General features: G+C 46.4%; 6 non-coding genes across 6 annotated transcripts; all 6 read right to left on the bottom strand.

Moving 5' to 3' along the window:
- Window positions 1-985: 985 nt before the first annotated feature.
- TRNAA-CGC (transfer RNA alanine (anticodon CGC)) lies at window positions 986-1,057 on the bottom strand. The gene has a single exon. It is a non-coding gene; the product is annotated as a tRNA-Ala (tRNA).
- A 2,413-nt stretch (window positions 1,058-3,470) lies between these two features.
- TRNAA-CGC (transfer RNA alanine (anticodon CGC)) lies at window positions 3,471-3,542 on the bottom strand. The gene has a single exon. It is a non-coding gene; the product is annotated as a tRNA-Ala (tRNA).
- Window positions 3,543-5,940: 2,398 nt separating this feature from the next.
- Window positions 5,941-6,012, bottom strand: TRNAA-CGC (transfer RNA alanine (anticodon CGC)). The gene has a single exon. It is a non-coding gene; the product is annotated as a tRNA-Ala (tRNA).
- A 2,416-nt stretch (window positions 6,013-8,428) lies between these two features.
- TRNAA-CGC (transfer RNA alanine (anticodon CGC)) lies at window positions 8,429-8,500 on the bottom strand. The gene has a single exon. It is a non-coding gene; the product is annotated as a tRNA-Ala (tRNA).
- Window positions 8,501-10,895: 2,395 nt separating this feature from the next.
- Window positions 10,896-10,967, bottom strand: TRNAA-CGC (transfer RNA alanine (anticodon CGC)). Its single transcript has one exon. It is a non-coding gene; the product is annotated as a tRNA-Ala (tRNA).
- Window positions 10,968-13,363: 2,396 nt separating this feature from the next.
- On the bottom strand, window positions 13,364-13,435 carry TRNAA-CGC (transfer RNA alanine (anticodon CGC)). Its single transcript has one exon. It is a non-coding gene; the product is annotated as a tRNA-Ala (tRNA).
- Between the last annotated feature and the right edge of the window lie 1,384 nt (window positions 13,436-14,819).

Genomic DNA, 14,819 nt, shown 5'->3' on the forward strand with positions numbered 1-14,819 from the left:
AGAGATCAGGCTAACAGGCTTCCAATGAAAAAAGCAGACATCACACTGAAGCATGGTGCACCGTGCATGTCCACAATCATCGGCTCCAAAGAGAAGACGTTCAGCAACAGGATTTAGCATGGCAAAAGACCACATCATCCTAATTCCCATGTACAGGAAAAAAGCCCACACTTGAAGAAACATATCATATGGAGATGCCGGGGATCGAACCTGTGGCCTCATACTTCCAAAGCAGGTGCTCTACCACTGAGTTACTTCCCCGCTGCCAGCAAGGACCTATGAAATCTACCAGATGCTGGCTGGCTGCTTGGGACTAACAGCGCCCAGAACTGATGGTAACTGTCGAATTGGAGTTTCCAAATGGCGGACTTCATTTTACAGCCACCTGTTTCTGGTTGTCCATAGAAACATGCAGAAAAGCTGCCCCCCCCCCTGCAATCCCCCTGATCAACTAATGAAAAATATCAATATGTTCAAGGCTTTTGCTTTTAGAAGCCGGAGATAGGCCCCAGCAGCAGAGCTGGTAGGATATTCCAGCTCAAAACTTACAAGTTACAGAACCTGATCAACTTAGGTTGACAACAGAGGTACATCTGTGGCCACATCCAGTGAAAACAAATTATTTTTAAAGCTAGCCATCATATGCTACAAAGGTACAATGGTGGAGCTATACATTCGGAACCAAAACAATCGACTGAAAAGAAACGCAAGGCAATGCCAATCCTTTCACGATTCTGCACGGTTAAAACTGTGGTGTGATGGTACTCTCTTTGCATTTCTATTTGTAGTGATTGTGAAGGCATACAGGATGTTGACACTGGCAGGGACGCAAACCTCACTGATATATTACAGGCAGGTTTGCGATACGGGCACCAGCGTTTTCTCAGACAAATAGATATGAATGTCGATGATCCTATAATCATGGCCCGAGTTGCAGTGTGAAATACAAAATAACCGGGACAAAATCACACTGATGTTCATGAAATGGAGATGCCGGGGATTGAACCCGGGACCTCACACATGCGAAGCATGCGCTCTACCACTGAGCTACATCCCCTCGGTGTGCGGTGAGTCTGTCCTGCAGACATCTTTTCCTGGGAGAATTCTTCCGGTCAAAGTATGCTGCCAACTGAAGCACTAGCAATAGACCAGGGAAAACGGGAGCAAGACTGGAAAAGCACATGGTCACACTGAAGCAGTGTGCATTATGCTTCTCCATAAGAGATGACTTCCAGGGGAAGTATTCCACCAGAGGATTACCGTGCACAAAGAGCCATCTAGTGGACAGAGACCATATGACAGTCAAAAAAAGGGAAACAATTGGAGATGCCAGGGATTGGACCCGGGGCCTCATACATGCAAAACAAGTCCTCTACCACTGAGCTACATCCCCTCGGTATGCAGTGTGTCTGTCCTGCAGACATAATTTTCAGGGAGAACTCTTCTGGTCAAAACATTCTGCCGCGTGAAGCACTAGCAAAAGAGCAGGGAAAACTGGAGCAAGAATGGAAAACCACATGGTCACACTGAAGCAGTGTGCATTTTGCTTCTCCATAAGAGATGACTTCCAGGGGAAGATTTCCACCAGAGGATTACTGTGCTCAAAGGGCCATCTAGTGGATAGAGATCATTTGACAGTCAAAAAGAGAAACAAGTGGAAATGCCCCGGGTCCTCATACATGCAAAGCATGCGCTCTACAACTGAGCTACATCCCCGCTGAGAGGACACTTCCTCATCACACCTAAAAGCTTCAGGAGGGAGTGGGCTAAGTAAGGAAAGGGGTTTGCAGTAGTGCATATGAAAAAACATGACAACTGCCAAATTACATCTTACTACTTACAATGACAAAGTTAAAGCGCCAGGTCGATCTCATCACGTTGGTGCCTGAGACATCACATAATGTGACACGGCCATCTCGGATAGATGCCCCAGATTTGAGAAGTGTAGTTATGGAGAAAAAATAAATAAATATATATATATATATATATATATATATATATATATATATATATGTATGTCTTCAAACACCAAAAATGAGATAGCACCATTTCGCGCAGGAATTCCTCCAGCCGAAAGCCCACAAATGTTGCTAGATAGACTGACACCTCTTTCGGATGTCCTTCTGTATTTGCTGGCTAGTGGAAAGCAACGTGGACCCACCACTCTATAGCTCTGCCGTCATGAGTGTCCCTAGCACACTCGGCAGATGTCGCTTCTCTAGGCAGACAAGCAGTGGAATTCTGCGGAAGGTCAATGGTGCTTCCATTGGTTTTGCCACTAGGCGATCCATTGCAGCCCTAGAATGAAGCATAACCCGCTGAATGCATTCAGGGTGTTCTGCGGTGGGAAAGGTCAGAGGGGGTGATAGTTGGTGAGCGTGCACAGCACCTCAGAATGATACCACTGCCTAGCATGGGGACCGGTGGAGACACTATTCTCAGCCAATGCCCCTCTGTCTGAACGAGTCTGCTTTGTGTCATCCCGGTAAGAGATCAGGCTAACAGGCTTCCAATGAAAAAAGCAGACATCACACTGAAGCATGGTGCACCGTGCATGTCCACAATCATCGGCTCCAAAGAGAAGACGTTCAGCAACAGGATTTGGTATGGCAAAAGACCACATCATCCTAATTCCCATGTACAGGAAAAAGCCCACACTTGAAGAAACATATCATATGGAGATGCCGGGGATCGAACCTGTGGCCTCACACTTCCAAAGCAGGTGCTCTACCACTGAGTTACATCCCCGCTGCCAGCAAGGACCTATGAAATCTACCGGATGCTGGCTGGCTGCTTGGGACTAACAGCGCCCAGAACTGATGGTAACTGTCGAATTGGAGTTTCCAAATGGCGGACTTCATTTTAGAGCCACCTGTTTCTGGTTGTCCATAGAAACATGCAGAAAAGCTGCCCCCCCCTGCAATCCCCCTGATCAACTAATGAAAAATATCAATATGTTCAAGGCTTTTGCTTTTAGAAGCCGGAGATAGGCCCCAGCAGCAGAGCTGGTAGGATATTCCAGCTCAAAACTAACAAGTTACAGAACCTGATCAACTTAGGTTGACAACAGAGGTACATCTGTGGCCACATCCAGTGAAAACAAATTATTTTTAAAGCTAGGCATCATATGCTAGAAAGGTACAATGGTGGAGCTATACATTCGGAACCAAAACAATCGACTGAAAAGAAACGCAAGGCAATGTCAATCCTTTCACGATTCTGCACAGTTAAAACTGTGGTGTGATGGTACTCTCTGTGCATTTCTATTTGTAGTGATTGTGAAGGCATACAGGATGTTGACACTGGCAGGGACGCAAACCTCACTGATATATTACAGGCAGGTTTGCGATACGGGCACCAGCGTTTTCTCAGACAAATAGATATGAATGTCGATGATCCTATAATCATGGCCCGAGTTGCAGTGTGAAATACAAAATAACCGGGACAAAATCACACTGATGTTTATGAAATGGAGATGCAGGGGATTGAACCCGGGACCTCACACATGCGAAGCATGCGCTCTACCACTGAGCTACATCCCCTCGGTGTGCGGTGAGTCTGTCCTGCAGACATCTTTTCCTGGGAGAATTCTTCCGGTCAAAGTATGCTGCCAACTGAAGCACTAGCAATAGACCAGGGAAAACGGGAGCAAGACTGGAAAAGCACATGGTCACACTGAAGCAGTGTGCATTATGCTTCTCCATAAGAGATGACTTCCAGGGGAAGTATTCCACCAGAGGATTACCGTGCACAAAGAGCCATCTAGTGGACAGAGACCATATCACAGTCAAAAAAAGGGAAACAATTGGAGATGCCAGGGATTGGACCCGGGGCCTCATACATGCAAAACAAGTGCTCTACCACTGAGCTACATCCCCTCGGTATGCAGTGTGTCTGTCCTGCAGACATAATTTTCAGGGAGAACTCTTCTGGTCAAAACATTCTGCCGCGTGAAGCACTAGCAAAAGAGCAGGGAAAACTGGAGCAAGAATGGAAAACCACATGGTCACACTGAAGCAGTGTGCATTTTGCTTCTCCATAAGAGATGACTTCCAGGGGAAGATTTCCACCAGAGGATTACTGTGCTCAAAGGGCCATCTAGTGGATAGAGATCATTTGACAGTCAAAAAGAGAAACAAGTGGAAATGCCCCGGGTCCTCATACATGCAAAGCATGCGCTCTACAACTGAGCTACATCCCCGCTGAGAGGACACTTCCTCATCACACCTAAAAGCTTCAGGAGGGAGTGGGCTAAGTAAGGAAAGGGGTTTGCAGTAGTGCATATGAAAAAACATGACAACTGCCAAATTACATCTTACTACTTACAATGACAAAGTTAAAGCGCCAGGTCGATCTCATCACGTTGGTGCCTGAGACATCACATAATGTGACACGGCCATCTCGGATAGATGCCCCAGATTTGAGAAGTGTAGTTATGGAGAAAAAATAAATAAATATATATATATATATATATATATATATATGTATGTCTTCAAACACCAAAAATGAGATAGCACCATTTCGCGCAGGAATTCCTCCAGCCGAAAGCCCACAAATGTTGCTAGATAGACTGACACCTCTTTCGGATGTCCTTCTGTATTTGCTGGCTAGTGGAAAGCAACGTGGACCCACCACTCTATAGCTCTGCCGTCATGAGTGTCCCTAGCACACTCGGCAGATGTCGCTTCTCTAGGCAGACAAGCAGTGGAATTCTGCGGAAGGTCAATGGTGCTTCCATTGGTTTTGCCACTAGGCGATCCATTGCAGCCCTAGAATGAAGCATAACCCGCTGAATGCATTCAGGGTGTTCTGCGGTGGGAAAGGTCAGAGGGGGTGATAGTTGGTGAGCGTGCACAGCACCTCAGAATGATACCACTGCCTAGCATGGGGACCGGTGGAGACACTATTCTCAGCCAATGCCCCTCTGTCTGAACGAGTCTGCTTTGTGTCATCCCGGTAAGAGATCAGGCTAACAGGCTTCCAATGAAAAAAGCAGACATCACACTGAAGCATGGTGCACCGTGCATGTCCACAATCATCGGCTCCAAAGAGAAGACGTTCAGCAACAGGATTTGGTATGGCAAAAGACCACATCATCCTAATTCCCATGTACAGGAAAAAGCTCACACTTGAAGAAACATATCATATGGAGATGCCGGGGATCGAACCTGTGGCCTCACACTTCCAAAGCAGGTGCTCTACCACTGAGTTACATCCCCGCTGCCAGCAAGGACCTATGAAATCTACCGGATGCTGGCTGGCTGCTTGGGACTAACAGCGCCCAGAACTGATGGTAACTGTCGAATTGGAGTTTCCAAATGGCGGACTTCATTTTAGAGCCACCTGTTTCTGGTTGTCCATAGAAACATGCAGAAAAGCTGCCCCCCCTGCAATCCCCCTGATCAACTAATGAAAAATATCAATATGTTCAAGGCTTTTGCTTTTAGAAGCCGGAGATAGGCCCCAGCAGCAGAGCTGGTAGGATATTCCAGCTCAAAACTAACAAGTTACAGAACCTGATCAACTTAGGTTGACAACAGAGGTACATCTGTGGCCACATCCAGTGAAAACAAATTATTTTTAGAGCTAGGCATCATATGCTAGAAAGGTACAATGGTGGAGCTATACATTCGGAACCAAAACAATCGACTGAAAAGAAACGCAAGGCAATGTCAATCCTTTCACGATTCTGCACAGTTAAAACTGTGGTGTGATGGTACTCTCTGTGCATTTCTATTTGTAGTGATTGTGAAGGCATACAGGATGTTGACACTGGCAGGGACGCAAACCTCACTGATATATTACAGGCAGGTTTGCGATACGGGCACCAGCGTTTTCTCAGACAAATAGATATGAATGTCGATGATCCTATAATCAAGGCCCGAGTTGCAGTGTGAAATACAAAATAACCGGGACAAAATCACACTGATGTTTATGAAATGGAGATGCAGGGGATTGAACCCGGGACCTCACACATGCGAAGCATGCGCTCTACCACTGAGCTACATCCCCTCGGTGTGCGGTGAGTCTGTCCTGCAGACATCTTTTCCTGGGAGAATTCTTCCGGTCAAAGTATGCTGCCAACTGAAGCACTAGCAATAGACCAGGGAAAACGGGAGCAAGACTGGAAAAGCACATGGTCACACTGAAGCAGTGTGCATTATGCTTCTCCATAAGAGATGACTTCCAGGGGAAGTATTCCACCAGAGGATTACCGTGCACAAAGAGCCATCTAGTGGACAGAGACCATATGACAGTCAAAAAAAGGGAAACAATTGGAGATGCCAGGGATTGGACCCGGGGCCTCATACATGCAAAACAAGTGCTCTACCACTGAGCTACATCCCCTCGGTATGCAGTGTGTCTGTCCTGCAGACATAATTTTCAGGGAGAACTCTTCTGGTCAAAACATTCTGCCGCGTGAAGCACTAGCAAAAGAGCAGGGAAAACTGGAGCAAGAATGGAAAACCACATGGTCACACTGAAGCAGTGTGCATTTTGCTTCTCCATAAGAGATGACTTCCAGGGGAAGATTTCCACCAGAGGATTACTGTGCTCAAAGGGCCATCTAGTGGATAGAGATCATTTGACAGTCAAAAAGAGAAACAAGTGGAAATGCCCCGGGTCCTCATACATGCAAAGCATGCGCTCTACAACTGAGCTACATCCCCGCTGAGAGGACACTTCCTCATCACACCTAAAAGCTTCAGGAGGGAGTGGGCTAAGTAAGGAAAGGGGTTTGCAGTAGTGCATATGAAAAAACATGACAACTGCCAAATTACATCTTACTACTTACAATGACAAAGTTAAAGCGCCAGGTCGATCTCATCACGTTGGTGCCTGAGACATCACATAATGTGACACGGCCATCTCGGATAGATGCCCCAGATTTGAGAAGTGTAGTTATGGAGAAAAAATAAATAAATAAATATATTTATATATATATATATATATATATATATATATATATATGTATGTCTTCAAACACCAAAAATGAGATAGCACCATTTCGCGCAGGAATTCCTCCAGCCGAAAGCCCACAAATGTTGCTAGATAGACTGACACCTCTTTCGGATGTCCTTCTGTATTTGCTGGCTAGTGGAAAGCAACGTGGACCCACCACTCTATAGCTCTGCCGTCATGAGTGTCCCTAGCACACTCGGCAGATGTCGCTTCTCTAGGCAGACAAGCAGTGGAATTCTGCGGAAGGTCAATGGTGCTTCCATTGGTTTTGCCACTAGGCGATCCATTGCAGCCCTAGAATGAAGCATAACCCGCTGAATGCATTCAGGGTGTTCTGCGGTGGGAAAGGTCAGAGGGGGTGATAGTTGGTGAGCGTGCACAGCACCTCAGAATGATACCACTGCCTAGCATGGGGACCGGTGGAGACACTATTCTCAGCCAATGCCCCTCTGTCTGAACGAGTCTGCTTTGTGTCATCCCGGTAAGAGATCAGGCTAACAGGCTTCCAATGAAAAAAGCAGACATCACACTGAAGCATGGTGCACCGTGCATGTCCACAATCATCGGCTCCAAAGAGAAGACGTTCAGCAACAGGATTTAGTATGGCAAAAGACCACATCATCCTAATTCCCATGTACAGGAAAAAGCCCACACTTGAAGAAACATATCATATGGAGATGCCGGGGATCGAACCTGTGGCCTCACACTTCCAAAGCAGGTGCTCTACCACTGAGTTACATCCCCGCTGCCAGCAAGGACCTATGAAATCTACCAGATGCTGGCTGGCTGCTTGGGACTAACAGCGCCCAGAACTGATGGTAACTGTCGAATTGGAGTTTCCAAATGGCGGACTTCATTTTAGAGCCACCTGTTTCTGGTTGTCCATAGAAACATGCAGAAAAGCTGCCCCCCCTGCAATCCCCCTGATCAACTAATGAAAAATATCAATATGTTCAAGGCTTTTGCTTTTAGAAGCCGGAGATAGGCCCCAGCAGCAGAGCTGGTAGGATATTCCAGCTCAAAACTAACAAGTTACAGAACCTGATCAACTTAGGTTGACAACAGAGGTACATCTGTGGCCACATCCAGTGAAAACAAATTATTTTTAAAGCTAGGCATCATATGCTAGAAAGGTACAATGGTGGAGCTATACATTCGGAACCAAAACAATCGACTGAAAAGAAACGCAAGGCAATGTCAATCCTTTCACGATTCTGCACAGTTAAAACTGTGGTGTGATGGTACTCTCTGTGCATTTCTATTTGTAGTGATTGTGAAGGCATACAGGATGTTGACACTGGCAGGGACGCAAACCTCACTGATATATTACAGGCAGGTTTGCGATACGGGCACCAGCGTTTTCTCAGACAAATAGATATGAATGTCGATGATCCTATAATCATGGCCCGAGTTGCAGTGTGAAATACAAAATAACCGGGACAAAATCACACTGATGTTTATGAAATGGAGATGCAGGGGATTGAACCCGGGACCTCACACATGCGAAGCATGCGCTCTACCACTGAGCTACATCCCCTCGGTGTGCGGTGAGTCTGTCCTGCAGACATCTTTTCCTGGGAGAATTCTTCCGGTCAAAGTATGCTGCCAACTGAAGCACTAGCAATAGACCAGGGAAAACGGGAGCAAGACTGGAAAAGCACATGGTCACACTGAAGCAGTGTGCATTATGCTTCTCCATAAGAGATGACTTCCAGGGGAAGTATTCCACCAGAGGATTACCGTGCACAAAGAGCCATCTAGTGGACAGAGACCATATGACAGTCAAAAAAAGGGAAACAATTGGAGATGCCAGGGATTGGACCCGGGGCCTCATACATGCAAAACAAGTGCTCTACCACTGAGCTACATCCCCTCGGTATGCAGTGTGTCTGTCCTGCAGACATCATTTTCAGGGAGAACTCTTCTGGTCAAAACATTCTGCCGCGTGAAGCACTAGCAAAAGAGCAGGGAAAACTGGAGCAAGAATGGAAAACCACATGGTCACACTGAAGCAGTGTGCATTTTGCTTCTCCATAAGAGATGACTTCCAGGGGAAGATTTCCACCAGAGGATTACTGTGCTCAAAGGGCCATCTAGTGGATAGAGATCATTTGACAGTCAAAAAGAGAAACAAGTGGAAATGCCCCGGGTCCTCATACATGCAAAGCATGCGCTCTACAACTGAGCTACATCCCCGCTGAGAGGACACTTCCTCATCACACCTAAAAGTTTCAGGAGGGAGTGGGCTAAGTAAGGAAAGGGGTTTGCAGTAGTGCATATGAAAAAACATGACAACTGCCAAATTACATCTTACTACTTACAATGACAAAGTTAAAGCGCCAGGTCGATCTCATCACGTTGGTGCCTGAGACATCACATAATGTGACACGGCCATCTCGGATAGATGCCCCTGATTTGAGAAGTGTAGTTATGGAGAAAAAATAAATAAATATATATATATATATATATATATATGTATGTCTTCAAACACCAAAAATGAGATAGCACCATTTCGCGCAGGAATTCCTCCAGCCGAAAGCCCACAAATGTTGCTAGATAGACTGACACCTCTTTCGGATGTCCTTCTGTATTTGCTGGCTAGTGGAAAGCAACGTGGACCCACCACTCTATAGCTCTGCCGTCATGAGTGTCCCTAGCACACTCGGCAGATGTCGCTTCTCTAGGCAGACAAGCAGTGGAATTCTGCGGAAGGTCAATGGTGCTTCCATTGGTTTTGCCACTAGGCGATCCATTGCAGCCCTAGAATGAAGCATAACCCGCTGAATGCATTCAGGGTGTTCTGCGGTGGGAAAGGTCAGAGGGGGTGATAGTTGGTGAGCGTGCACAGCACCTCAGAATGATACCACTGCCTAGCATGGGGACCGGTGGAGACACTATTCTCAGCCAATGCCCCTCTGTCTGAACGAGTCTGCTTTGTGTCATCCCGGTAAGAGATCAGGCTAACAGGCTTCCAATGAAAAAAGCAGACATCACACTGAAGCATGGTGCACCGTGCATGTCCACAATCATCGGCTCCAAAGAGAAGACGTTCAGCAACAGGATTTAGTATGGCAAAAGACCACATCATCCTAATTCCCATGTACAGGAAAAAGCCCACACTTGAAGAAACATATCATATGGAGATGCCGGGGATCGAACCTGTGGCCTCACACTTCCAAAGCAGGTGCTCTACCACTGAGTTACATCCCCGCTGCCAGCAAGGACCTATGAAATCTACCAGATGCTGGCTGGCTGCTTGGGACTAACAGCGCCCAGAACTGATGGTAACTGTCGAATTGGAGTTTCCAAATGGCGGACTTCATTTTAGAGCCACCTGTTTCTGGTTGTCCATAGAAACATGCAGAAAAGCTGCCCCCCCTGCAATCCCCCTGATCAACTAATGAAAAATATCAATATGTTCAAGGCTTTTGCTTTTAGAAGCCGGAGATAGGCCCCAGCAGCAGAGCTGGTAGGATATTCCAGCTCAAAACTAACAAGTTACAGAACCTGATCAACTTAGGTTGACAACAGAGGTACATCTGTGGCCACATCCAGTGAAAACAAATTATTTTTAAAGCTAGGCATCATATGCTAGAAAGGTACAATGGTGGAGCTATACATTCGGAACCAAAACAATCGACTGAAAAGAAACGCAAGGCAATGTCAATCCTTTCACGATTCTGCACAGTTAAAACTGTGGTGTGATGGTACTCTCTGTGCATTTCTATTTGTAGTGATTGTGAAGGCATACAGGATGTTGACACTGGCAGGGACGCAAACCTCACTGATATATTACAGGCAGGTTTGCGATACGGGCACCAGCGTTTTCTCAGACAAATAGATATGAATGTCGATGATCCTATAATCATGGCCCGAGTTGCAGTGTGAAATACAAAATAACCGGGACAAAATCACACTGATGTTTATGCAAATGGAGATGCCGGGGATTGAACCCGGGACCTCATACATGCGATGCATGCGCTCTACCGCTGAGCTACATCCCCTCGGTGTGTGGTGAGTCTGTCCTGCAGACATCTTTTCCTGGGAGAATTCTTCCGGTCAAAGTATGCTGCCAACTGAAGCACTAGCAAAAGACCAGGGAAAACGGGAGCAAGACTGGAAAAGCACATGGTCACACTGAAGCAGTGTGCATTATGCTTCTCCATAAGAGATGACTTCCAGGGGAAGTATTCCACCAGAGGATTACCGTGCACAAAGAGCCATCTAGTGGACAGAGACCATATGACAGTCAAAAAAAGGGAAACAATTGGAGATGCCAGGGATTGGACCCGGGGCCTCATACATGCAAAACAAGTGCTCTACCACTGAGCTACATCCCCTCGGTATGCAGTGTGTCTGTCCTGCAGACATAATTTTCAGGGAGAACTCTTCTGGTCAAAACATTCTGCCGAGTGAAGCACTAGCAAAAGAGCAGGGAAAACTGGAGCAAGAATGGAAAACCACATGGTCACACTGAAGCAGTGTGCATTTTGCTTCTCCATAAGAGATGACTTCCAGGGGAAGATTTCCACCAGAGGATTACTGTGCTCAAAGGGCCATCTAGTGGATAGAGATCATTTGACAGTCAAAAAGAGAAACAAGTGGAAATGCCCCGGGTCCTCATACATGCAAAGCATGCGCTCTACAACTGAGCTACATCCCCGCTGAGAGGACACTTCCTCATCACACCTAAAAGCTTCAGGAGGGAGTGGGCTAAGTAAGGAAAGGGGTTTGCAGTAGTGCATATGAAAAAACATGACAACTGCCAAATTACATCTTACTACTTACAATGACAAAGTTAAAGCGCCAGGTCGATCTCATCACGTTGGTGCCTGAGACATCACATAATGTGACACGGCCATCTCGGATAGATGCCCCAGATTTGAGAAGTGTAGTTATGGAGAAAAAATAAATAAATATATATATATATATATATATATGTATGTCTTCAAACACCAAAAATGAGATAGCACCATTTCGCGCAGGAATTCCTCCAGCCGAAAGCCCACAAATGTTGCTAGATAGACTGACACCTCTTTCGGATGTCCTTCTGTATTTGCTGGCTAGTGGAAAGCAACGTGGACCCACCACTCTATAGCTCTGCCGTCATGAGTGTCCCTAGCACACTCGGCAGATGTCGCTTCTCTAGGCAGACAAGCAGTGGAATTCTGCGGAAGGTCAATGGTGCTTCCATTGGTTTTGCCACTAGGCGATCCATTGCAGCCCTAGAATGAAGCATAACCCGCTGAATGCATTCAGGGTGTTCTGCGGTGGGAAAGGTCAGAGGGGGTGATAGTTGGTGAGCGTGCACAGCACCTCAGAATGATACCACTGCCTAGCAGGGGGACCGGTGGAGACACTATTCTCAGCCAATGCCCCTCTGTCTGAACGAGTCTGCTTTGTGTCATCCCGGTAAGAGATCAGGCTAACAGGCTTCCAATGAAAAAAGCAGACATCACACTGAAGCATGGTGCACCGTGCATGTCCACAATCATCGGCTCCAAAGAGAAGACGTTCAGCAACAGGATTTAGCATGGCAAAAGACCACATCATCCTAATTCCCATGTACAGGAAAAAAGCCCACACTTGAAGAAACATATCATATGGAGATGCCGGGGATCGAACCTGTGGCCTCATACTTCCAAAGCAGGTGCTCTACCACTGAGTTACTTCCCCGCTGCCAGCAAGGACCTATGAAATCTACCAGATGCTGGCTGGCTGCTTGGGACTAACAGCGCCCAGAACTGATGGTAACTGTCGAATTGGAGTTTCCAAATGGCGGACTTCATTTTACAGCCACCTGTTTCTGGTTGTCCATAGAAACATGCAGAAAAGCTGCCCCCCCCCCTGCAATCCCCCTGATCAACTAATGAAAAATATCAATATGTTCAAGGCTTTTGCTTTTAGAAGCCGGAGATAGGCCCCAGCAGCAGAGCTGGTAGGATATTCCAGCTCAAAACTTACAAGTTACAGAACCTGATCAACTTAGGTTGACAACAGAGGTACATCTGTGGCCACATCCAGTGAAAACAAATTATTTTTAAAGCTAGCCATCATATGCTACAAAGGTACAATGGTGGAGCTATACATTCGGAACCAAAACAATCGACTGAAAAGAAACGCAAGGCAATGCCAATCCTTTCACGATTCTGCACGGTTAAAACTGTGGTGTGATGGTACTCTCTTTGCATTTCTATTTGTAGTGATTGTGAAGGCATACAGGATGTTGACACTGGCAGGGACGCAAACCTCACTGATATATTACAGGCAGGTTTGCGATACGGGCACCAGCGTTTTCTCAGACAAATAGATATGAATGTCGATGATCCTATAATCATGGCCCGAGTTGCAGTGTGAAATACAAAATAACCGGGACAAAATCACACTGATGTTCATGAAATGGAGATGCCGGGGATTGAACCCGGGACCTCACACATGCGAAGCATGCGCTCTACCACTGAGCTACATCCCCTCGGTGTGCGGTGAGTCTGTCCTGCAGACATCTTTTCCTGGGAGAATTCTTCCGGTCAAAGTATGCTGCCAACTGAAGCACTAGCAATAGACCAGGGAAAACGGGAGCAAGACTGGAAAAGCACATGGTCACACTGAAGCAGTGTGCATTATGCTTCTCCATAAGAGATGACTTCCAGGGGAAGTATTCCACCAGAGGATTACCGTGCACAAAGAGCCATCTAGTGGACAGAGACCATATGACAGTCAAAAAAAGGGAAACAATTGGAGATGCCAGGGATTGGACCCGGGGCCTCATACATGCAAAACAAGTCCTCTACCACTGAGCTACATCCCCTCGGTATGCAGTGTGTCTGTCCTGCAGACATAATTTTCAGGGAGAACTCTTCTGGTCAAAACATTCTGCCGCGTGAAGCACTAGCAAAAGACCAGGGAAAACGGGAGCAAGACTGGAAAAGCACATGGTCACACTGAAGCAGTGTGCATTATGCTTCTCCATAAGAGATGACTTCCAGGGGAAGTATTCCACCAGAGGATTACCGTGCTCAAAGAGCCATCTAGTGGACAGAGACCATATGACAGTCAAAAAAAGGGAAACAATTGGAGATGCCAGGGATTGGACCCGGGGCCTCATACATGCAAAACAAGTGCTCTACCACTGAGCTACATCCCCTCGGTATGCAGTGTGTCTGTCCTGCAGACATAATTTTCAGGGAGAACTCTTCTGGTCAAAACATTCTGCCGAGTGAAGCACTAGCAAAAGAGCAGGGAAAACTGGAGCAAGAATGGAAAACCACATGGTCACACTGAAGCAGTGTGCATTTTGCTTCTCCATAAGAGATGACTTCCAGGGGAAGATTTCCACCAGAGGATTACTGTGCTCAAAGGGCCATCTAGTGGATAGAGATCATTTGACAGTCAAAAAGAGAAACAAGTGGAAATGCCCCGGGTCCTCATACATGCAAAGCATGCGCTCTACAACTGAGCTACATCCCCGCTGAGAGGACACTTCCTCATCACACCTAAAAGCTTCAGGAGGGAGTGGGCTAAGTAAGGAAAGGGGTTTGCAGTAGTGCATATGAAAAAACATGACAACTGCCAAATTACATCTTACTACTTACAATGACAAAGTTAAAGCGCCAGGTCGATCTCATCACGTTGGTGCCTGAGACATCACATAATGTGACACGGCCATCTCGGATAGATGCCCCAGATTTGAGAAGTGTAGTTATGGAGAAAAAATAAATAAATATATATATATATATATATATATGTATGTCTTCAAACACCAAAAATGAGATAGCACCATTTCGCGCAGGAATTCCTCCAGCCGAAAGCCCACAAATGTTGCTAGATAGACTGACACCTCTTTCGGATGTCCTTCT

This window comes from Ambystoma mexicanum, chromosome 12 (genome assembly GCF_040938575.1).
Source record: "Ambystoma mexicanum isolate Mex_15411 chromosome 12, UKY_AmexF1_1, whole genome shotgun sequence".
NCBI classification, from domain to species: domain Eukaryota; kingdom Metazoa; phylum Chordata; class Amphibia; order Caudata; family Ambystomatidae; genus Ambystoma; species Ambystoma mexicanum.